Source organism: Heptranchias perlo, chromosome 12 (genome assembly GCF_035084215.1).
Source record: "Heptranchias perlo isolate sHepPer1 chromosome 12, sHepPer1.hap1, whole genome shotgun sequence".
Classification (NCBI taxonomy): Eukaryota; Metazoa; Chordata; class Chondrichthyes; order Hexanchiformes; family Hexanchidae; genus Heptranchias; species Heptranchias perlo.
The window spans coordinates 16,107,164-16,133,173 of record NC_090336.1 but is presented as its reverse complement, the minus strand read 5'-3'; the positions used below and the strand labels follow the sequence as shown (position 1 = coordinate 16,133,173).

General features: G+C 47.0%; 1 long non-coding RNA gene across 1 annotated transcript in view; it reads left to right on the top strand.

Annotated features, from left to right (window-relative positions):
• The first annotated feature begins 2,879 nt into the window (after positions 1–2,879).
• Positions 2,880–26,010, top strand: part of LOC137327665 (uncharacterized) — a 58,685-nt gene continuing 35,554 nt past the window's right edge. The window contains exons 1-2 of the long non-coding RNA XR_010964501.1: positions 2,880–3,007; positions 5,570–5,659. This is a non-coding gene — a long non-coding RNA (uncharacterized lncRNA). The remainder of the gene's footprint in view (positions 3,008–5,569; positions 5,660–26,010) is intronic.

Here is a 26,010-nt window from a genome sequence, read left to right as displayed (position 1 = left end):
AAATGCTGAACCCTGGGGGCCATCCTTGAAAAGGAGAATGATCGAGGTACAGATGCACCTTTGAGACGTACTGGAAGGCATGCCATGCTCACTCTCCACAATAGTGGAGAGGATGGAGGAGTTTTTTTTTTATTCGTTCACGGGATGTGGGCGTCGCTGGCAAGGCCGGCATTTATTGCCCATCCCTAATTGCCCTCGAGAAGGTGGTGGTGAGCAGCCTTCTTGAACCGCTGCAGTCCGTGTGGTGACGGTTCTCCCACAGTGCTGTTAGGAAGGGAGTTCCAGGATTTTGACCCAGCGACAATGAAGGAACGGCGATATATTTCCAAGTCGGGATGGTGTGTGACTTGGAGGGGAACGTGCAGGTGGTGTTGTTCCCATGCGCCTGCTGCCCTAGTCCTTCTAGGTGGTAGAGGTCGCGGGTTTGGGAGGTGCTGTCGAAGAAGCCTTGGCGAGTTGCTGCAGTGCATCCTGTGGATGGTGCACACTGCAGCCACAGTGCGCCGGTGGTGAAGGGAGTGAATGTTTAGGGTGGTGGATGGGGTGCCAATCAAGCGGGCTACTTTATCTTGGATGGTGTCGAGCTTCTTGAGTGTTGTTGGAGCTGCACTCATCCAGGCAAGTGGAGAGTATTCCATCACACTCCTGACTTGTGCCTTGTAGATGGTGGAAAGGCTTTGGGGAGTCAGGAGGTGAGTCATTCGCCGCAGAATACCCAGCCTCTGACCTGCTCTCGTAGCCACAGTATTTATATGGCTGGTCCAGTTAAGTTTCTGGTCAATGGTGACCCCCAGGATGTTGATGGTGGGGGATTCGGCGATGGTAATGCCGTTGAATGTCAAGGGGAGGTCCATGCAGACTCAGGGTAACCAACATGTCTGCAGGAGGTATCCCTTGTCTCCAAGGCGCTAGCCCTTAAGTCTATTTTGTGCGTGGAAGAGGGTCGGGATGTTGGATTCGTGCAGAATGAAGGAATCATAGCAGCTGACAGGGAATTTGGCACACACCTGCAGAAACCACTTCCGGTGGTCGCAAACCAGCTGCACATTGATGGAGTGATATTACTTTCGGTTGATGAACAGTCCTGGCTCATGTGTGGGTCCTCGTGTGCAATCAATTGCGCCCTGCACCCATGGGAAGCCAGCGAGAGAGTGGAAACACACTTCCCTCTCAGCCTGGCTGATGTCGTCGATGGGGAAGTCGTTGTAGTGGGATGTCCTGGTAAACAAGCCATCCGTCATCTGTCGTACACACATAAGCGTAGACGACTGAGAGATCCTGGTGATGTCACCGGTGGCGCCCTGGAAGGACCCTGAAGCGAAGAAATTGAAGGCAGTAGTGACTTTAACTGTGACGGGAAATGGGTGGCCACCAGGCTCAGCCGGAAGCAGCTCTGCATGAAGGAGCCTGCAGATACCTGCGACCACCTGGCGACTCAATCTGAGCCTTCGTAGACACTGTTCCTCAGAGAGGTCCAGGAAGCTCATCGTCTGCCTGTAGACCCTCTCACGGGGGTGGTGCCTTCTGTGACCTCGGCCCCTCCGGTGGTCCCCTCTCTGCTCTTCCGCAGGTTCTTGTGGTGCACCTCTGTCTTGTGAAGCTGCAACTCCCAGAACTGCTCACCATGCCTGCCGCGGATGGTGATGTACCTCCTCCTCAGATGTATTGTAGAATAAATCCATTGCGCCCCCCCCCCCATCCTGATGTTGTCAGTTTGAGGGTGTCTAAAATGTAGGTAAATATGTGTGAACACAAGAATTCTGAGTGTGAACAAAGAAATCTCAGTCTAAACGCAAAGAATTCCCAGCCAAAGGTTTGTCTGAGAGAACTGATTGCCCTGCAGCCAAAACTCACCTTATCTTCATGTGTCAATCACTGGTTTAAAGGTCCAAATGAGTGTCGGCTGCAACTCGCTTCCGTTTCCATGGCGTCTTTCGGAGGCCACAGAAGACACCAGTTAAAATGGCTTGTGTAGATCAAACCACAAAAATGTAACATCCTTAAGTAGTTTAAATAGCTCAATTGGCCCATTAAGTGTTGTCCCTGTGGCACTTCCGGGTTTCAGAAGCCAGCGCACACCATAATGCGTCTGGGTCAAACCCAGAAGTCGGCTGGTTGGAGCTCCCAAAACCGACAATTTTCGCTGCCCACCCACCCATTCTTCGGGGTTAAAATTTACCCCCTGATGTTAGCCTAAACTGATCCATAGCTGCCTGGTTTATTTGCCCTTTTTAAACAAAGATTTGTCCCTCTCTCCATCCTTGAACAAACATCTGCTGTCTAGGATATTATCTGCGATGAGTGTCGTATGTTGTGACCAAAATGTATTTGTGTCTGTATTAGTTTATTGGTTTGAAATCCTAGTGCTCATAGCAGTACACACGGGGTTAATTATGGTTTCCGGGAGCTGTCACTTTAAGATACAGAAAAGACACATTTTGTTCAGGCAGCCGAAGGTCAATTAATATGTGTCAGAGTTGGATAAGATATGTTAACTGTTTAAAAGCCCAAGAGTTTACTTTGAGGTTTCTGAACCACAGAGGGTTTCAGGCAAGTTTCTCAAGCATTGTCTGTGTTTGAATACAGCAAAGTGGCAACCAATTTCTGTAATTAAAGAAGCTCGATTGTTAATGTCTATTGTTCTGAAATGTCCTCACAGGATCTTGGTGAAACCCTCTGACACAGATCAAAGCATTAACAATCCTGGGCTGCTGGTGTTGATTAACAGCTATGTCTGAGACCAGCGAGAAGGGGCAGGTCAACAGTTGGTTTTAGTCCCCGTTGACAGACAGCTCATTGGAGGAGGCCTCTGATTGAGACTTTTTCTGCACGTGCCTGAGCCGAGCTATTCAGTCCAGAGTCCGTGTCTATCCGCGAAACTGAAACTCGTTTGATTCTATAAGTGTGTTCACCATGTAAGAAGTGAACATTCTTTTTCAGTTTAACGTATGCCGAGAGGTAGCTCAGGGAGAAGCACCTTTATTGTGTGGATGCACAGAGGAGGATGGTAAAGTTTAAATTTACTGACTGAAATATACGCTATGTTGCTCTGAATTCTGTTTATTCAACTACTTTACTTAAATAAATTATCTGTTGGATTATAGCCAGAGTCTCAGTCTGACAGAATGTATATTGAATCCACTTACTTAAGATGAAGAGAATCAGCGCACTTGCTCAGTTGGTAACACTTTTGCCTCAGAGTCATGAAGGTTGTGGGTTCAAGTCCCACTCCAGAGATTTGAGCAAATACTCTAGGCTGGTGCACACAATGCAATACTGAGGGAGTGCAGCACTGTCAGAGGTGAAGTCTTTCAGATGAGGCCCTGTCTGCCCTCTCAGGTGGACATGAAATATCCTGTGGTGCTATTTCAAAGAAAAGCAGGGCAGTTCTCCCCAGTGTCCTGGCCAATATTTATCCCGCAAACAACATCACTAAAACAGATGATCTGGTCATTATCACAGTGCTGTTTGAGAGAGCTTGCTGTGCGCAAATTCTCTGCCGCGTTTCCTACATTACGACAGTGACCTCGGGAGGTCCCAAGGTTGTGAAAGGCACAAGCTTTTCTTTCTAATAAGCTGATGTATAGTGGAAAGGACTCTCCATTCAATGTTTGGGTCCCACTATCGTTTACCTAGATATTGGGTAGATAAAGGCACACTCCGGATTATAAGGGATGCGATTACAGGAATAATCGGTGACAAGCAGCACTTACTCACCAATAACCTGCTCACCGATGCTCAGTTTGGGTTCCACCAGGACCACTCAGCTCCAGATCTCATTACGGCTTTGGTCCAAACATGGACAAAAGAGCTGAATTCCAGAGGTGAGGTGAGAGTGACTGCCCTTGACATCAAGGCAGCATTTGACCGAGTGTGGCACCAAGGAGCCCTAGTAAAATTGAAGTCAATGGGAATCAGGGGGAAAACTCTCCAGTGGCTGGAGTCATACCTAGCACAAAGGAAGATGGTAGTGGTTGTTGGAGGCCAATCATCTCAGCCCCAGGACATTGCTGCAGGAGTTCCTCAGGGCAGTGTCCTAGGCCCAACCATCTTCAGCTGCTTCATCAATGACCTTCCCTCCATCATAAGGTCAGGAATGGGGATGTTCACTGATGATTGCACAGTGTTCAGTTCCATTCGCAATACCTCAGATAATGAAGCAGTCCGTGCCCGCATGCAGCTAGGCCTGGACAACATCCAGGATTGGCAAGTAAGATTCGCGCCAGACAAGTGCCAGGCAATGACCATCTCCATCAAGAGAGAGTCTAACCACCTCCCCTTGACATTCAACGGCAATATCATCGCCGAAGCCTCCACCATCAACACCCTGGGGGTCACCATTGACCAGAAACTTAAATGGACCAGCCACATAAATACTGTGGCTACAAGAGCAAGTCAGAGGCTGGGTATTCTGCGGTGAGTGACTCACCTCCTGACTCCCCAAAGCCTCTCCACAAGGCACAGGAGTGTGATGGAGTACTCTCCACTTGCCTGGATGAGTGCAGCTTCACCAACACTCAAGAAGCTCGACACCATCCAGGACAAAGCAGCCCACTTGATTGGTACCCCATTCTCCCCCCTAAACATTCACTCCCTTCACCACCGGTGCACTGTGGCTGCAGTGTGTACCATCCACAGGATGCACTGCAGCAACTCGCCAAGGCTTCGTCGACAGCACCTCCCAAACCCGTGACCTCTACCACCTAGGGCAGCAGGCACATGGGAACAACACCACCTGCACGTTCCCCTCCAAGTCACACACCATCCCGACTTGGAAATATATCGCCGTTCCTTCATCGTCACTGGGTCATAATCTTGGAACTCCCTTCCTAACAGCACTGTGGGAGATCCTTGACCACACGGACTGCAGCGGTTCAAGAAGGCGGCTCACCACCACCTTCTCAAGGGCAATTAAGGATGGGCAATAAATGTTGGCCTCGCCAGCGACGCCCACATCCCATGAACGAATAAAAAAAAATGCGGCAGTTGGAAAGTTATGTGGAAAAATGTGAGGTAACACACTTCGGGAGGTTAAAAAAGGAATGAGAGTATACATTCAATGGAAAGATGCTGAAGGGTTTGGAAGAATAGAGAATTAGGGGTTCAAATACATAACTCCCTAAGAGTGTGAATGCAGGTAGATAAGGCCAACAGCATCTGCTGTTCAGAACATTTTTTTGAAAAGTGTACAGAGTACAAGAGTATAGAAATAATGATATTTCAAGACATTAGTTAAGCCACAATTCTGAAGAGAAAGGACATTAAAGCCAAAGAGACATTAAAGCCAAAGAGATTGTACAGTTATTATGTGCTATGCTGCAACAGTGCAAGGTATATCTGTGCATCAGGGAATGAAAGAGTTGGAGAAGAAAGAATTAAAACCAAAGGATAGGCTTAGCTATGAGTTTGGAGTGACATTTGATCGCATTATGCTTCACTCCGTCTATTGCCTGGGCCCCAGAATTTGGAGGGCATATTCTTCATGGAGAATCAATGTTCTCAAGCTGGGATCTTTTCTTCCAGTCCTAATTTTCTCCTATCTATTATGTACATCTTCTCCTGTAAGCAGATACATAAAGGACCCATGTTGGAATTCAAGAAACCAGAGAGACTGTCGCCCACGTATGCAGGTTGGCAGTCACGGCCCTGATATTAGCGGGTAGGTGGGATGGCAGCAGGGGGGAGGGGGAGGTGGCAATTGGGCGCGTGGCAAACCCGCATGAACCAAACTTAACGTTTCCAATGCGATCGCACATCGATTGATAGTGGTTAACATCATCTCCGGGTTTCGCGCCTGGCAGCTAGCCTGATTGACAGGCTGGCTGCCATCAGGAGCTGCAACGCAACGGGAAAGAGAGAGAGCCAGACGCCATCCAGCGCTGGACTGGAAGACCGGGGGGGGGGGGGGGGGGGAGAGAATGGAAGATCCGGCCATGGAACGGAAGACCAGGGAGGGGGAAGAGGGGAAGATCGGGAGGGTGAGATCGGGGGGACATCAGGGAGACATTGGGGGAATATCGGGAGAGTGAGATCGGGGGGACATCGGGGGGAAATTGGGAGGGTGAAGAGGGGGACATCAGAGTAGGAAACATTGGACATCTAGTGCATTTAGTGTTTTCACTTCATGCATGTTTTTTTATTTAATTTATTTTGTTTCTTGTTCCCTGATCCAGCCCTTCACGCCTGGTTTCACCAGGAGTGAATCAGAAGCGGTGGGTAAGCCGCCCAGATAAGTTAAAAATCTTTCTAATCCCTTCATCTGTCACAGGTAAAGTGTCTTAAGTACCTCAATGAGGTACATTTGGCTCTTTAACAGTCATCCCGCTGGCTTTAATTGCCGGTGGGACTTCCGGTTTCGAGTCGCCCGCACGCATACAGGTGGGTCCCTGGGAAACCCGGAAGCCGACAGGTTGAAGCCGGCTTCCGAACCTGAACGGGATTTGTACGATTTTCAGAGCCCCCCCGCCCCCAACGCACCCGCACTTGCCTCCTAAAATCGCCCCCAATTATGTGTGTCCATCACTATGCAGCATGCACTTGGCTTGTTTTGTTCGCATGGTTGGTGGTCTGTGTGGCATTAGAAGCATATTTCTCTGTTACCAACAAAGTATTTGAATTTGCCATATAATTGAATGGTTGCCTGTGCTTGTTGTTTGTTTTATGAGACATTAAACTGAGGCCCTGTTTGCCTGTTCAGGTATCATCTCGATGGACATTAAATGATAGGCAGTGGGCAGCCACCAAACATCTTCCTCATTGGGGGTATCATTTAGAAATAGCATAGGATTAGGGAATAGAAGACACACACCATATACTTTCATAAGAGGGAAGCACAGGGTTAAGAAGCATCAAGTCCATTGCCACACACTATTACGGAAAATAAAGTTGGGTTAACTGGAGATCAAGTGTGTTGTGAAAGTTTCTTTGGGATGAGGCAGCATTTAATAGTAGTGGTGAGATAAAGAGATATTCATTTTTGCGATTTTTGCTCAGATATTTCCCTTGTGCTTAGGTCAAAGTCCCTCCCATCAGCTTGTTCCCTGCAAACTGGAGTGTGTCTTTAATGCACTCAACATCTGGAATTGTAGCGAGTCTAGGAGTCAAACAGAAACCCTTGTCACTGTATTTAACCTACTGAATAGGTCATAAGCTCTCTTGTGATATCCTTGAATTTGGAAAGCAGTTGAGTAAACATTCTCACAGTCCTTGGCATAGGCTGTAAACTGTAGAACAGGTTTATTAAAAGTAACAGATAAACAGTAACAATTAAATGATAGTCGTTTACATTAATTTATCAACATGGCCTTGAATATCGAAAATAAAAACCAGACTTAATCCTGCACAAATACTGGACCAGAGATATATTGTCCCTTAGCAATGAGTTTTTTTATTCGTTCATGGGATGTGGGCGTTGCTGGTGAGGCCGGCATTTATTGCCCATCCCTAATTGCCCTTGAGAAGGTGGTGGTGAGCTGCCTTCTTGAACCGCTGCAGTCCGTGTGGTGAAGGTTCTCCCACAGTGCTGTCAGGAAGGGAGTTCCAGAATTTTGACCCAGCGACGATGAAGGAACGGCGATATATTTCCAAGTCGGGATGGTGTGTGACTTGGAGGGGAACGTGCAGGTGGTGTTGTTCCCATGTGCCAGCTGGCTTGTCCTTCTAGGTGGTAGAGGTCGCAGGTTTGGGAGGTGTTGTCGAAGAAGACCTGGTGAGTTGCTACAGTGCATCCTGTGGATGGTACACACTGCAGCCACAGTGCGCCTATGGTGAAGGGAGTGAATGTTTAGGGTGGTGGATGGGGTGCCAATCAAGTGAGTTGAGCTTCTTGAGTGTTGTTGGAGCTGCACTCATCCAGGCAAGTGGAGAGTATTCCATCACACTCCTGACTTGTAACTTGTAGATGATGGAAAGGCTTTGGGGAGTTAGGAGGTGAGTCACTCACTGTAGAATACCCAGCCTCTGACCTGCTCTTGTAGCCACAGTATTTATATGGCTAGTCCAGTTAAGTTTCTGGTCAATAGTAACCCCCAGGATGTCGATGGCGGGGGATTCTGCGATGGTAATGCTGTTGAATGTCAAGGGGAGGTGGTTAGACTCTCTCTTGTTGGAGATGGTCATTGCCTGGCACTTGCCTGGCCCAAATGTTACTTGCCACTTATCAGCCCTAGCCTGGATGTTGTCCAGGTCTTGCTGCATGCGGGCACGGACTGCTTCATTATCTGAGGGGTTCATTGCCTAATTTCCCAAAGAGCCTGATATTCCTCTTATTGATGGCCTCGGAAGACCTGGTGATCTGAACAGACTTCCCAAGAAATACCTCTCATTCCCTTAAAATTCAACCAAGAACAAGGGAAAGCAAAATATGTACCTCACACAAATGCATCAGGCTGTCATTAAAACACTAAGGATGCTTGCTGACCTGGAAGAGCCATGGAAATGACATAGTTATGGTGCTGAGAGGGAGAACCCCCAAAGAAATTAATCCCCTTACTGTCTGAAAGTGAGGCTCTACAAACATCTCCTCAGGTTCCAGGCCTCCTAGTCACTGATTGTGGCTGGGTATCTGTTTCTATCTGGTCCACGGCAATACCCCTTGCTGAAAGTTGTGCAAATGGCAAAAGACCACAATGATCCTGGAGACTGTCACTAGGACAAACTGCAACATCTCCCCAGTTGGTTGAGGGTTTAGAAATTTTGCCTCAGCATCCTAATGGTCTGTTCTACCATGATCCTGGTGGCAACATAGACCTCATAATATTAGCTTCTTGAATTAAGGCTGAAGATGTACTCAAGCATGGACTGAAGATGTATCTTTGTACTCAAGCAGCCATCCATCCAGATTTCCTGATATTGATGGCAGTCTTGACATAAGAATAGGTGTAGGCCATTCAGCCTCTCGAGCCTGTTCCACCATTCAGTTAGATCATGGCTGATCTGTACCTTAACTCCAGTAACCTGCCTTTGATCCATAATCCCTTGAAAACCTTATCTAATAAAAATCTGTTGATCTCAGCCTTGAAAATTTCAATTGACCCAACATCAACATCCTTTTGAAGGAAGAGAGTTCCACATGTCCACCACCCTGGTGTAAAATTTTTAAAAATCATGACTGCTACTAGTATAATGGACGTTCGTGTGATCTGTATCTGTGGTCATGGAGTAGTGGCACATTAGTGGAGTGATAGTGTTGGGAATAGGCAGTCAGGGCCAATATGGCCCCATGCCTACCATCCAAAACATCCTGCAATTTGGGGAAACCTGCCATATTGTAGAAGTGCAGGGCTATTTTATGCTGCTGGCTGGTTTATGTGAGTAATTTATCCTGGCAAAGAAGATACCTGTATCTGTCATCGGTTGGTTGAGTGATTTGGTGGATATGCCCCTGTGATTTCTTGTAAGGCCTCAGTAGCATAAAAGTTAACATAAGAACATAAGAAATAGGGCAGGAGCAGGCCAAATGGCCCCTCGAGCCTGCTCCGGCATTCAATAAGATCATGGCTGATCTTCTACCTCAATTCCACTTTCTTGTCCCGTCCCCATATCCCTTGATTCCCTTGGTGTCCAAAAATCTATCGATCTCAATCTTGAATATACTCAACGACTGAGCACCCCACTCAGAACCCAGCCATGTCCCATGTGTATGGGGCCAATTGAGCTTTTATTACAAAAAGGAATTTACACTTCCTTCGGAGGTCCAGGCCGCTCCCCTCAACAGAACACCCACCAGAAGCCTCAGCTTGAGGCTGTCATGCCTCATTTCACTCAGCGTACCTGCCTCCGGCCCTACATTGGATCCTGGCTTACTTCAGGAAACGGGAACTGGTAGTGGAGGGAGTCCTTGCTCCGAGGGCTACCCCGTGATATAATTGGTGAAGGTTTTGCCCCTTACAAGGCTGACTGGATATCCCATCACAACCCTGGCACGAGTCCATTGGAACCCACTTGCTAAAGAGGTCGACTCCAGGAATTCCTGGTCGTCCTTGTAAGGGGCAGAACATCTACTTGTTCATGACAAAGCCAAAGTCGCCAATGAGGTGAGGATAGAGGCAGGGATTCCCAGCCCTGGGAGCTCCCACTTCCCCGGCTCAGAAGGGACCCGCTATATTATTGGAGACCATTACAGCGAGATAGAAGAGGTATACCGGCTTCCAGGTAGGCACAAGTAGGTCCCACCTTCAAGAGGTCTCAGAATGGTGGGGGGCCCAGGTGAGCAGAGCAGCCTGGTGCCCTAAAGGTGAAAAGTTATCTAAACATTTCTGTGATGGCTCCCATGAGGCCAAGGAGCAGATGGATGGGGTCTCAGGATGGAGTGGGCTTGGGGTGGGGGGGGCGTTGTGTACCTGGCAGGCAGGTGGTGGATTTTCTGGCCACACGTGGCAAACGTGATCCCAGGATGCGCCCGTAGAGTTGTGGGCATCCAGCAGTCCTCGGCAAAAATGGATCCCTCCAACCGCCAGGGCCAGCACTGGAGGGCATAAGAGTGCACAATCTCGGCCTGACCACCGGCGTTGCGGCCCGCGGATTTTCAGGGCATTTGTTTCCAAAGGCACAGTGGGTACGTCGGGGATTTAGTCCTTCAGAGGCTTAGGACAATTGCAAATGTAATTGACTGCAAGTACAGGCAATTGACAGCAATATTAATTGTTTCCAACACCTGGGTGGGCCTTGAATTCTCTAATACTCAAGAAGTAATTAACATAAACAGAGGCGTGTCATTTTTCTTTGAAGTGCACATTTGCATATCAGGCAGGGTTGCGTTTTCATCATCTTCCCCAAAACAGAAAACCTCTCCCGGTGAGCAGTCACAGATCCAATTTTAAAATTGGCATACCTGCGAATTTCTAAAACAAAATTTAAGAGATTCTTATATCTGACGTAGGACGTACTGCTTGGTCTGCCGCAACAGGCTAACTAGGGTAAATTTTACTAGGCTTTGCTCCGAGCACACAGCCTCAGTGGGTCTAGAATGCTTTGCAAATTAAAGTCCACACGCTGGGGGGCTGGGGAGATGAAGCCATGTCATGGTTTGTGGTGAAGACTTTCGGGGCCTTGGGGTTGGATGAAGACAGATTATCAGGTCATTATCTCATTGCTGTTTGTGGGATCTTGCTGTGTGCAGATTGGCTGCCACGTTTCCTACATTACAATAGTGACTGCACTTCAAAAGAACTTCATTGGTTGTAAAGCACTTTGGGACGCTATATAATTACAAGTCTTTCTTTCATGTAAATACTTACCTCGCTGGATTTCATGTGTTTTGGGCAGTCTCTGTCTCCCTGCCACTGATCTCCCCTGTATGAAACGGACACATGAGTAATCATGGCGTTGCCTGCTTCGCTTCAATTCTTAAAGGGAGATTAAAGTGCCTCAAGCACTTAATGTTTAAACTTTGGTTCATTTAATGTAGGCACAGGCCCTGAAATTCCACAGGGGTTCTCGTGGTCTCCTGTTGTCTGTTGTAATTCCGGCTGGAGACCGGTGGAACCTTCCCCCACCTCCCCCCACAGAGACCTGGGGTGGGGGGGGGGGCGTAATTTTAACCCCCAAGAACTGATGAGTTGGGGGCGGGTGGGAGGTTAAAGTAGCAGCTTTTTGGAGCAGGACTGCATCCCGACTCCAACATGCCTACTTTTGGGTTTAACCCAGGGTGCGCTTGCACACCAGAAACCCAGAAGTCCTGTCCCCACTCAAAGCCAGTGGGCCAATTTTAAAGGGCTAATTCAGGTAGTTGAAACACATCAGGTAATTAACTTTTTGTGAATTCTGCAACAGAAACGGATTTAACTATTCCTGAATGTGTCTCCCTTGGCTCCCGAAACACGCCATTGAAACAGAAACGAAGTTCCTCATTTGGCCCTTTAAACCAGCGATTGACACATCTCAGTGAAAGGTGAGGTATTGCAGCTGGGCACTCAGTTCTCTCAGACAAACGTTTTTCTGGGAGTTCTTTGAGTTTAGACCGAGATTTCCTTGTTGCGACTGAGAATTCTTGTGTTCAGGCAAATTTACCTACATTTTGGAGCCCCTCAAACTGACAAAATCGGGATAGGGGGTGCAATGGATCTATTCCACAAAACATCTGAGGAGGAGGAAAATGATGATGGGGAACCCATCACCAGAGCAGCCATGCACATTGCTGCCCATGATGCCAGGGATTCCCTCATCTCTAACAGGTTCTCACAATGAGATGTGCAAATTGAAGACTTTGAAATACTCAAGCCGCCTGGAACAACCACCATCACCAGCCATCCCCCCCCACCCCACCCCACCCCCCCGGCATAAAACAGTCCTCCAACCACACATATACCCATTGCACATGCACCTAATGGGTGGCATCATATCTTGATATTCATGATGAAGCACATGAAAGGGCGAATTCAAAAAAGGGATTCAATAATGGCCAAGACGTGGCAGTGGTGGTTATAATGATTAAATTTAATGTGCCATAACAAAAAAATATAAATTAACAACATGACAGCTCATCAAACACCCTTGTGCATACCCTTGGTGGATTACAATTGCTTAGCCTTTCTCTTTCTACCACTTCTACCTGGGCTTCCCCCTTCCTCAGGCGGTGTGGAAATGAAATTTTCGAATCCTTCGCATTTGAAGATCACAGAACAATGCCTGGTGATTACTGCCCGTTGCCAAGGCAATCACAGTGAGCAGACAGAAAGGTATCACTTAAAAAGGCCACCGAATATACAAACCCCCCAAAAAAAGAGAGAGAGAGATAAGGAAGACAGTCAATGACCTGTTATATTAAAAACAGATAACATTTGTTCGCTGGTGGGGTTACGTGTAGTGTGACATGAACCCAAGATCCTGGTTGAGGCCGTCCTCATGGGTGCGGAACTTGGCTATCAATTTCTGCTCGACGATTTTGCGTTGTCGTGTGTCTCGAAGGCCGCCTTGGAGTATGCTTACCCGAAGGTCGGTGGCTGAATGTCCATGGCTGCTGAAGTGTTCCATGACAGGGAGAGAACCATCCTGTTTGGCGATTGTTGCGTGGTGTCCGTTCATCCGTTGTCGCAGCGTCTGCATGGTCTCGCCATGACACCACACAACCCTGCCACGGTAACCTCTGCAAGACATGCCAGATCATCGACACAGATACCACCATCACACGAGAGGACACCACCCACCAGGTGCACGGTTCATACTCCTGTGACTCGGCCAACGTTGTCTACCTCATACGTTGCAGGAAAGGATGCCCCAGAGCATGGTACATTGGCGAGACCATGCAGACTCTGCGACAACGGATGAACGGACACCGCGCAACAATCGCCAGACAGGAGGGTTCCCTCCCAGTCGGGGAACACTTCAGCAGCCATGGACATTTAGCCACCGACCTTCGGGTAAGCATACTCCAAGGCGGCCTTCGAGACACACGACAACGCAAAATCGTCGAGCAGAAATTGATAGCCAAGTTCCGCACCCATGAGGACGGCCTCAACCGGGATCTTGGGTTCATGTCACACTACACGTAACCCCACCAGCGAACAAATGTTATCTGTTTTTAATATAACAGGTCATTGACTGTCTTCCTTATCTCTCTCTCTCTCTTTTTTTGGGGGGTTTGTATATTCGGTGGCCTTTTTAGGTGACACCTTTCTGTCTGCTCACTGTGATTGCCTTGGCAACGGGTAGTAATCACCAGGCTTTGTTCTGTGATCTTAAAATGCGAAGGATTCGAAAATTTAATTTCCACACCGCCTGAGGAAGGGGGAAGCCCCCGAAAGCTTGTGGGATTAAAAATAAAATTGTTGGACTATAACTTGGTGTTGTAAAATTGTTTACAATTGTCAACCCCAGTCCATCACCGGCATCTCCACATCACTTCTACCTGGTGCAGAGGTAGTGGCAGGTTGCTCAGATACCTGTCCTGACTGCTGAGATGCTGTTTGCTTACGACCTCTAGGTTTTGGAGCCCGTGAGCTTCAAAGACTGCTCCACCTGCACCTGTGCAGTGGCAGACTCGGCCATCGGGAGAGGAGGCAGCATTGCGGATACTGGTTGAGGATGGGGCAACGGGTGAGACATGGGAGTGCTTTGAATGGAGTCCCCACTTCCATGTCCCCTTTCGCCATCATCCCTCTGCTGGGCCAGCCCGAAATCACTCCTACCACTCTGCTGGCCAGCAGATTGGTGAGCAGATGTGTCGCATTTTAAGGCCACGGATAATGTATCTGTCTGCCTGTTTAAGGCGGCAGACATGTTGGCACGCAGAGTTCGCACAGCCATTGGCATGGCCTGAATGGATTCATTTAAGAGCCGTGTTTGAAGTTCAATGGAGGCAGCCACTATCTCCCTTGTAGACATTCTCGCAGTCACCTGCGCTACGAATCCACTAGCGATGGAGCTGGACTCCTCCATCCTCTCTGCTATTATGGAGAGCGTGTGTGGCACTTTTTCCATTGCCTCGCAAAGTTGCTGCTGTACCTCTATCATTCTCCTTCTCAACGATGGCCCCCGGGGTTCAGCATCTGTGTACAGCTGAGCAGAGCTTGGAGAGGAGTGTGCCTCTGGCCCAGACTCTCCACAGCTGCCCCTGCCACCAGGGTCTGCTCGTGCTCACTTGTGAGTGGTGAATCACCAGGTGACAACCCAACTAACTGTCAAACAGGACCCACTGAAGTGCGAGTATCAGCATTGGTGCATGGCTGTATGTAATGTGACAGTGCACCCTCAGAAGGGGTGAGCTCCTCTGAGGAATCGTTTTCTTCCATTTCTGCTTGTGATTCCTTGTGAAGGCGTGAAGACCCTGGAAGACAACAGAAAATGATATTAGTGTTTAATCGCAAAAGTGCGAATCTTTCCAATGACCACACTGAGGTCTGGCATGGTTACATCATTGATAAAATCAATTCATCATGTGTGGGAAAGATGTAAAAGTTCTGTCACCAGCCATCTGCGGGTTGCCTGTCTCTCCATCTCCGATGGATAGGTAAGTGACAGTCTGACTTATTTCCACGGCCTCTTCTTCCACATCTGTCACCTCCACTATGTGGTGGGCCACATCCCTTGCATTTCATGTTCTCTTCTCCTACAAAGGGAGAAAGAACAGACCTGGGAGTGGCTGAAGTGCCATATTCACCCGACGGATGCATTGCTTTGGGTGAGGTTGACCTTAAAAGAGATGCATCAGTGGGTGACTAACAGACAGATACGTCATATTGCATCAGAACTGGGGGGAGTGGCAGTGATGGTTGAATAAATGGTCAGTTGCAGAAGTACATAGAAAATGAAGGATGGTTGCTGCTGCTGACACATAAGTGGGTGTGAGGAGTAATGTGATGGAGTAGATGTGCCAACACGGAGTGATGGGAGGGTGGGGGGAGAGGATTTGAAAACAGGATGTGGATGAATCAGTAACTGTACTCACTCTTCCTGACCCGGTTAGGTTATTAAAACGCTTCCTGCACTGAATCCAAGACCTGGGCACCATGCTCCTGCTGCTCACCTCTTCTGTCACCTCTAGTCAAGCATTCTTGGTTACACAGATGGGTTTCTTTCTGCCATCCATTGGAATCATTACCTCCCTCCTGGCTCTCACTGCAGCCAGCAGTAAATCCAGGGAGAGGCATCAGTAAACCTGGGGGCAGCCTTTGCTTTCCTGGACTCCATTTCTCCTTTCTTCTTCAAAATCCATTGTTGGACTGGCCCTTTAAATAGTGGGCTTTAAATTGCGTCATTCGGGAGCGCAGTAGGCCCGCTGCGCAGCTTGGAGACGTGAAGCCCAGAAGCAAAGGTTATTGACTGCAATCGAGATACGATCGCAGATTTAAACGCACTCACTTTGCCTCCGGATTCCCCAGGTGCAAATCCACCCACCCACTGACTTATCACCGCCATGCCATAATATCATGCCCCTGATGTAACTGGAATTACATCAAGAGACCATGAGAAATCCCATGAAATTTCAGGGCCAATAAATTTTATACGGCTATAATTTTAAAATTCAAAAAGTATTATTTCAGACACAGTATAGCTTTAGTTTGATTTCATATAGTTTCAGTACCAATCTTTAATGTTAAAGAAGGTGGGAGAATCCGTTTTGTTGTTGACTGCTGTTGCTAGAGTCCAAAAGGACACAGCATTCATTGGGCTGTTTACATAGCCAGTACAGAGTGGTTCCTCATTAAACAAACAGTCATAGCTGCTCTGTGGTACATACAGACTGTAGTGAAGTCCTGAACTGCGTTCGATAATGATTTTAATTGCCAAAACATAGGAACATAAGAACAGGAGTAGGTCATTTAGAGCCTGTTCCACCATTCAATGAGATCATGGCTGATCTGTGACCTAACTCCATATACCCACTGTAGCCCCATATCGCTTAATATCTTTGGTCAACAAAAAACTATCAATTTCAGATATAAAATTAACAGTTGAGCTAGCATCAACTGCCATTCACAGAAGAAAGTTCCAAACTTCTACCACACTTTGCATGTAGAAGTATTTCCTAATTTCAGTCCTGAAAGTTTTGGCTCTTATTTTTATGCTATGTCCCCTAGTCCTAGACTCCCCAACCAGCGGAAATAGTTTCTCTCGATCTACCCTATCAGTTCCCCTTAATATCTTGAAAACTTTGATCAAATCGTCCTTTAATCTTCTAAATTCTACGGAATACAACCCTAGTTTGTGTACTCTCTCATAATTCAACCCTTGGAGTCCAGGTATCATTCTAGTAAATCTACGTTGCACTCCCTCCAATGCCAATATATCCTTCCTAAGGTGCGGTACCCAGGGCTGAACACAGTACTCCAGGTGTGGTCTAACCAGGGCTTTGTATAGCTGGAGCATAACTTCTACCCCCATGTATTCTAGTCCTCTAGATATAAAGGCCAGCATTCCATTAGCCTTTTTGATTATTTTCTGTACCTGTCCATGACATTTTAAAGATCTATGTATATGGACCCCTAAATCTCTTTGGACCTCCACTGTTTTGAGCATTTCACCATTTAGAAAGTTCTCTGATCTATCCTTTTTAGGTCCAAAGTCGATGATCTCACACTTGCCTACATTGAAATCCATTCGACACAGTTTTACCCATTCACTTAATCTATTAATGTCTCTCTGCAATTTTATGCTTCCATTTACATATGCTGCCTATCTTTGTGTCATCAGCAAACTTGGACATGTGGCTCTCTATCCTTTCATCTAAGTCGTTAATAAATACAGTGAATAGTTGAGGCCCCAACACAGATCCCTGTGGGACACCATTAGTCACATCCTGCTAATTTGAGTACTTGCCCATTATCCCTACTCTCTGTCTCCTGCCGCTCAGCCAATTTCCTAACCAGGTCAATAATTTGCCCTCAATTCCATTAACTTCAACTTTAGCTAACAGTCTCTTATGAGGGACTTTATCGAATGCCTTCTGGAAGTCCATATAAACAACATCCATTGACATTCTCCTGTCCACTACTTTAGCCAACTCTTCAAAAAATTCAATCATGTTCATCTGGCATGACCTACACTTTACAAATCCATGCTGGCTCTCTTTGATCAGCTGAATATTTTCAGGGTGTTCAGTCACTCTATCCTTAATTATAGACTCTAGTAATTTCCCGACAACAGATATTAGACTAACTGTTCTATAATTCCCTGGTTTCCTTCTCTCACCTTTCTTAAATAGCAGAGAGACATGTGCAATTTTACAATCTAAAGGAACGGTTCCTGAATCGAGAGAACTTTGGAAGATTATAGTTAGGGCATATACAATGTTCTCACCTACTTCCTTTAAAACCCTGGGATGGAAACCATCTGATCCTGGGGATTTGTCACTCTTTAGTGCCATTATTTTCTTCTTTACTGTTAATTTGCTAACGTTAATTATTGTGAGTCCCTGTCTCTGATTCAAAATCAGTTTCCTTTGGGTATCCGGCTTCCTCTACTCTAAATATTGACGCAAAGTAATTATTTAACATATGCGCCATTTCCTTATTTTCATTTACATTATCACCATTATCAGTTTTTAAGGGGCCCGCATTGCTCTTAACCACCCTCTTTTACCTAATATAATTATAAAAATATTTTGTGTTGGTTTTTATATCCCTTCCAAGTTTCTTTCCATACTCCCTTTTTTAATCTCTTACTATCTGTTTTGTCACCATTTGCTGTTCTTTGTATCTCTCCCAGTCACCAGGATCTGTGCTATTTTTTTGCATTTTTGTATGCTTTTTCTTTTAGCTTTATGTTGTCCCTTACCTTTTTTGTCATCCATGGCTGTTTTTTTTTTGGCAAGTAGAGCTCATGCCCCTTAGGGGTATAAACTAGTTCTGTAGCACGTTAAATTCTCTTTTGAACAGTACAGGAAGCTACGTGTTTCTTAATTAATAAGAAAGTGCATGCTATATCTAGCTTTGTGTGTTTAGAAGTTCCCCTTTAATTCCATGGTGGTGCTTGTCACTTCAGATCCTGCTTTAGCTGGGAAAGTGAGATGACTTGCAACGTGAGTCATGATTCATGTGAGGCTAAGTAGAGTGTTAGCCTATTGGAAGTATTTATTTGGCAGTAGATTTAACACCACTCTGACTTAAGGAACATGTAGAAACAGTTCTCAACACTCAACCTCCATCTACACTCGCTAACCACTCTCTCGACCCACTTTGCCTGTCACAAGGGCTACTGCTAGTTTCAAGGACAGTTCATTTAAAAGGACAGTGCACCTCCAGTTCTCATGGTCATGGGATGTGTATGTTTATAGGGAGGAAAGTGCCAATGCTGCTCACAGGCCTTCAACATTGGTTTCTCTAGAGGACAAACTGGACTACCACTAGTGCCAGAGAAATATCTCTGGGGGTGGATCACCATGACCACCAGGGTGCAGGAAGAGGAAACTCTCCAAATTGTGGGCAGAAACGGAGCCTGTAGGAGATGGCGAGGTTGGGACCGATTGGCTGTAGCAGGTCGGTGAAGATAGAGCAAAGGTCATCAGAACTCCTCAGTTTGATGTGTTTTCTCAAATTATTGTTGAACCCTTAGACTGAGCAACGAGACTGCACAGCTGAACAAGCTTCCCTGACTTGCATTTCATAGGTGATGTCTTGCAGGAACAGGCCGGCCAACCGGATGACCACCTGGGCACTTCCAGAGAAACAGCCGCTGCCACTCATGGACCTGCCATTCCAGTCACTTCCTCAATAACTCTATTGTGACATCTTACCTGCACCAGCACAGACACCCACTGACGAGCAATTACTTAGTGAGTCAGAAAGGTTGTCACTGGATGAAGCATTGAGTGTTAGTGGGAATAAGGACCTAGAAGTGGAAGAAAGAATGAGGGCTGTTCCGCCATGGAGTGGGGGGAGGGGGTGGGGTGCAGACAACCACCCTAGAAAGAGGAGCCAGGGGACCCAGATCTCAGGGCCCTGTCTTTAAAAGAGCAATAATTAGGGAGCATAGATCTCATATGGAGGCAGTGGAGAAGGTTTCCACATATATGGTTGAGTTGATGGACAAGTAGAAGAAGTCCACTACTCCTATCTGCAACACATTGCAGGAAGTATTTCACGATCTGCAGAGCACCCTGAGAAGTGATAGTTTGAGTGATTGTTGCAACATCCAGGCTCCGGGAAGAGCTTCTAAGAACATTGGTGTCTTCCGGAGTGACAGCCACAATCGCTTCCATAGATGCTTTCAGCAGGACAATGTCATAGCGCTCGCAAGAGCTGAGTAGAAATTTTTAGTCTGCGGTGATACTTTTGAGCCTGTGTCCTGCACCAGTGGGCTGCAAGGATTGGGCACAGGTGTTCGCTGTTTCTCAAAGAGTAGCAGTGAGCCTGCTCCCTTCAATGCCTTCCTATGGGGGAGCTCCAGACATGAGCTCAGCATGCCCCCCATCCCCCTCTCTCCATCTCCTCTGCCAATGCAAGAGAAAAGTTGACAGAAGTTGGACCATCTGGGACAGCAGCTACTCTGGGACAAGAGTCACTTCAGGCCTCTGAGGCTCCAGGGGAACCATCCCAACCAACCACCACTCAACCTCCTTTCACTCAGGTAGCACCTCACAGGAGTAGATTAGGAGCTAGAACAAAGGTCACAGTATAGAGGTAGTTGTAGAAAGAGAAAATGGATTTTTGGCACTTCCTGGTGACTATTGCTGATCAAAGTAAACATGGCCTGATCAAAGAGTTCGGTGTTAGTTTCTGCTTATGTGTTAACTTTTAGGAGTTGGATAATGTCAGGGGAAATGGAGACTTTTGTTGCATGAAGGAACTTGGCAAAAGTCTTGGACAGGGAGGGACTATGTGAGGGTGTAGGGGTGTAGTGGGGGTGGGGGGTGGAAGAACAGGCAGGTGTGAAGTGACTTTATTTTGCTGAGTCAACCTTTAATTTTTAAAGCACTGGGTTATCAATTGTACTTTCCTCACTCTGGCAGCTGGCTCTCTGGTTCCACTTCCTCTCCTTCCTGTGCGCCCTCCTCTTGCTTATGGAGCTGCAGGTACTTCCTTCCCTTTTTATCATCATCATCAGCAGCAGCAGCAGCATCATCACCTTCAGGTTCCAGAAGCAACAAACCTTTTTTCATGGCAATGACTTCAAACACACAACATGCTGTGTTGTGGGACTGAATGGCCTACTCCTGTTCCTATGCTACAGTGATCCTATAGACACATTTATCCAGGCACCTAAAATGAGATTTCAGAGTGCTTATAGTCTGCTCTATGACACCTCTTGGTGGTTGTTCAGGCCTCATTACCTTTGTTCTCCCCTTCTACCTATGGAAGCCTTATTGACATCATGAGTGGAGGGCATACGGAATGCTCTCCGTTATTAGCCGAGGTATTGAATACAAAAGCAGGGGTGTAATGATGGAACTGTATAAAACGGTGTTAAGGCCACAGCTGGAGTATTGTGCGCAGTTCTGGTCACCACATTACAGGAAGGAGGTAATTGCTCTGGAGAGAGTGCAGAGAAGATTTACAAGAATGTTGCCAGGGCTTGAAAATTGCAGCTACGAGGAGAGATTGGATAGGCTGGGGTTGTTTTCCTTGGAGCAGAGGAGGCTGAGGGGAGACTTGATTGAGGTGTACAAAATTATGAGGGGCCCAGATAGAGTAGACAGGAAGTACCTGTTTCCCCTAGCGGAGAGTTCAAGAACTAGAGGACATAGATTTAAGCTGATTGGCAGAAGGATTAGAAGGGACATGAGGAAAAACTTTCTTACCCAGAGGGTGATGGGTGTAATTGAATTCGCTGCCCGAATTGGTGGTAGAGGCAGGGACCCTCAACTCTTTTAAAAAGTACCTGGACCTGCACCTAAAGTGCTGTAAGCTGCAGGGCTACAGACCGGGTGCTGGAAGGTGGGATTAGAATGGGCACCTGATCGTTCTTCGAGCCGGCGCGGACACGTTGGGCCGAATGGCCCCCGTCTGTGCTGTATCTTTTCTATGGTTCTATGCTTCATGGCCCTGGTCACCAGTTAACCACCCAGATACATTCCCTTGAGTCATGAGGGCTGGAATGGTGGATTGTCACATGATGGAAGTCACAGCAGCTCCCCAGGTGTCTGGCATAGACATGTAGGATCAGGTGATCATCACACACTAGCTGCACAATGATGGAATGAAAGCTCTTTCTGTTTCAGACAATTGAGAGGGGGTTTCATACGGGGGTTTGGAGTGTCACGCAAGTTCTGTCAATTGCTGCCAGCACCTGTGGGAAGCCAGCCAGCCTATAGAACTGAAACTGATTCTCTGCTATATATCTGGCCTATTGCCCTCACCCTCAACCTCTTTGTAACACAAAAAATGAAAGTATTACCAAAGGGAAATCCATGTCTAGAATGCTAAACAGTAGTTTGAGCAGAGCAGAGTAAAAGGAGCAGCAAAAGTCTTGACTCACTCCCAAAGTACTTTAAAGAACACTATGCAGGTTTTTGTTTTAAACAACACAGACTGGCCTCCTCTAAGAACTCCAGAACACCCTCCTCCTCCAGAACACCCGCTGCAGCCAATTCACAAAATTTATGTTGTGTTAATTATTTGGGGTGGAAGTGGTATTGAATTGGTCGGCAGGACTGACCATGCCCCTTGGCCCCATTTACATGGGACAGGAAGCACTTCCTTCAGGTCCTAAAGGGACTTTTTTTGGGGAGGAGAATGCAGGTGTAATCCTTTGGGGGTGGATTTAAGAACCCATTCCGTTCTTTCTACTGTCTAAATTCGCTCCAAAATGAATGGTAATTCAGAGAATCTCTCCCTCACTGTCTGGGCTCACACATGGAGAATGGTCACTTGCACAAATACCCATATCCCAGCAGGAGCCTTTGCGTTTAGGGGAAGAGAGAAAATGTGGGAAATATAGTCACACACTACTAACCAAAAACTGCTAACATCTGGCCAGATTTTGCATCCTTGAGCTGGATTTCCTTAGCATATTAGTGATTAATGCAAGAGAGTAGTTTAGCATAATTTATTATTTGGTGTTTGAAGTCTGGCTCCAAAAGGTCTAAGGAGAGAGCCAAATGCAATGCACCATCCAGTCCCTATGAAAGAATGTACACTTTCATCACCTGTATGTGTACTGGCTTCAAGTATAAGCCCCAAAGAATAGATCAATTGGTTTCAGGTTCTATCCATTGGTCTGTGCTGAGGTAACATGTCTCCACTGGGTAGCAGTTGGAGTGGTACAACTGGCCTCAGTGCCCTTAGGATAGGGAGGGGGAAATGCAGCAGTGTTCCTCCTTCTCATTGCTATCCAATGGTTCCTGTTTGGAATTGTACATGTGTGCATGTCAGGTGAGAATAGAAATAGGCTCAGCTGTAATGCCCTCCAAAATCAAATAGCCCATTGACACTCATTGTTTGGGCTCACTCACAAAGAATGGCTAATTGGATTGGATAACTGCTGGTGTCAGTGAAACATACTATCTCTGCAATCTCCTCCAGCTCTATATTCCTGCATTTTTAAAAAATTCGGTCATGGGATGTGGGCGTCGCCGGCGAGGCCAGCATTTATTGCCCATCCCTAATTGCCTTTGAGAAGGTGGTGGTGAGCCGCTTTCTTGAACCACTGCAGTTCGTGTGGTGACGGTTCTCCCACAGTGCTGTTAGGAAGGGAGTTCCAGTGTTTTGACCCAGCGATGATGAAGGAACGGCGATATATTTCGAAGTCGGGATGGTGTGTGACTTGGAGGGGAACGTGCAGGTGGTGGTGTTCCCATGTGCCTGCTGCCCTTGCCCCTCTAGTTGGTAGAGGTCGTGGGTTTGGGAGGTGCTGTCGAAGAAGCCTTGGCGAGTTGCTGCAGTGCATCATGTAGATGGTACACACTGCAGCCACAGTGCGCCGGTGGTGAAGGGAGAGAATGTTTAGGGTGGTGGATGGGGTGCCAATCAAGCAGGCTGCTTTATCCTGGATGGTGTTGAGCTTCTTGAGTGTTTTTGGAGCTGCACTCATCCAGGCAAGTGGAGAGTATTCCATCACACTCCTGACTTGTGCCTTGTAGATGGTGGAAAGGCTTTGGGGAGTCAGGAGGTGAGTCACTCGCCGCAGAATACCCAGCCTCTGACCTGTGGTGCTCTCCATTCTTCCAATTCTGGCCACTTTTGAATCCTCCCTCTCTCTGCATCACCTCTATTCACAAAGCTTCCAGCCATCTTGACCCCACACTCTGGAATATCCTTTCTAAAACCCCCATCTACTTTCCTTTAGAAGTCTCTTCAGTACCTATTTCTTTTGACTATGCAAATAACATGGGACAGCCTTGGCTCAGTGGTAGCACTCTTACCTCTCAGCCAGAAGGTTGAGGGATTAAGTCCCACTCCAGAGACTTGAGCACATAATCTAGTCTAACATCCCAGTGCAGCACTGAGGGAGTGCTGCATTTTCAGAGGTCCCGTCTTTTGGATGAGTCGTTAAACCAAGGTCCCACCTGCCCTCTCAGGTGGACATAAAAGATCCCAAGGCACTATTTTGAAGAAGAGCAGCGGAGATCCCCTCCGGTGTCCTAACTCAACGAACATCACGAAAAAAATTGCGTTTATATAACTTTCACAAGCTCAGGACATCCCAAATCGTTTTACAACCAATGAAGTACTTTTGAAGTGTAGTCACTGTTGTAATGTAGGAAACATAGTAGCCAATTTGCGCACAGCAAGATCCCACAAACAGCAAAGAGATAATGACCAGATATTCGTGATATTGGTTGAGAGATAAATATTGGCCAGGGCACTGGGAATAACTGCTCTGCTCTTCGAATAGTGCCATGGGATTGTTTACATCCACCTGAGAGGGCAGATGGGACCTCGGTTTAAACTCTCATCAGAAAGGCGGCACCTCCGACAGTGCAGCACTCCTTCAGTATTGCATTGGCGTGTCAGCCTAAATTTTCATGCTCAAATCTCTGGAGTGGGACTTGACCCCACTGCCCTCTGACTCAGCAGCGAGTGCTACCACTGAGTCACGGCTAACAGTAGTAGTGAAGCATCATAAATGGAGAGACTGGATTATGAGGAATGGTTATGTAAATTGGGCATGTTCTCACTGGAAAGGTGAAGCTTGAGAGTTGATATGATTGCTGTTTTTGATGAGAAGAAATTTCCGGCAATTGTCTTCAGTCCCAGCCACAAACTCTGTTCCCTGGCCACTGACTCCATCCCTCTCCCTGGCTACTGTCTGAGGCTGAACCAAACTGTTCTCAAAATTGATGTCCTATTTGACCCTGAGATGAGCTCCCGTCCCCATACCCTGTTTCATCACCAAGACCGCCTACTTCCATCGCCCGTCTCTGCCCCTGCCTCAGCTCATCTGCTTCTGAAACCCTGGCTGGCATCCCCGTGACTCAGTGGTAGCACTCACTGCTGAGTCAGAGGGCAGTGGGGTCAAGTCCCACTCCAGAGACTTGAGCATGAAAATTTAGGCTGACACTCCAATGCAATACTTTTTTTTTATTCGTTTATGGGATGTGGGCGTCACTGGCGAGGCCAGCATTTATTGCCCATCCCTAATTGCCCTTGAGCCTTTGTTATTTCAACTATTCCAATGCTCTCCTGGCTGGCCTCCCCGTTGCACCCTCCGTAAACTTTACTTCATCCAAAACTCTGCTGCCCGTATCCTAACTCACACCAAGTCCAGTTCACCCATCACCCCATTGACCTACCTTGGCTTCTGGTCCAGCAACGCCTCAATTTTAAAATTCTCATCCTTGTTTTCAAATCCCTCCATGGCCTCGCCCCTCCCTATCCCAGTGACCTCTTCCAGCCCTACAACCCTCCGAGATCTCTCCGCTCCTCCAAATCTGTCCTATTGCGCCTCCCCAATTTTCTTTGCTCCACCATTGGCAGCCGTACCTTCAGCTGCCTAGACCCTAAGCTCTGGAAATCCCTCCCTAAACCTCTCCGTCTCTCTACCTCTCTCTCCTCCCTTAAGATGCTTCTTAAAACCTACCGCTTTGACCTGTCCTAAAAACTCCTTATGTGGCTCTGTGTCAAATTTTGTTTGATAATTGCTTCTGTGAAGCACCTTGGGATGTTTCAATACATTAATGCCATGATATAAATGTTCTCTGACTATAAATGCAAAACGTTCAAAGATTCCCACACTCACCTGACGAAGGGGATAATCTCCAAAAGCTTGTGATTTTCAAATAAAATTGTTGGACTATAACCTGGTGTTGTAAGATTCTTTACATTTGTCCACCCCAGTCCATCACCGGCATCTCCACATCACGATATAAATACAAGCTGTTGTTGTTTTTAGGACTCCATAGAGACTAGATAATGTAGACCATGACAAGCTATTTCACCTTGTCCAGAACAGTAGAACCAGAGGACACAGCCTGCGCTTGAAGGGGGGGTAAATTCAAAAGTAATCTGCGGAAACAATATCTCAGTGAACGAGTGGGCAATCTATGGAACAGACTCACTACGGAGACGGTGGAAGCAGTTAGTATTGAATCATTCAAATGCAAATTCGGTAGATTTCTTTCCGAAAATAACATTTTGGGATACAGTATGTCAGTAATTTGAGCCATGACATGTGTAACATTCTTGGGAAGAAAAA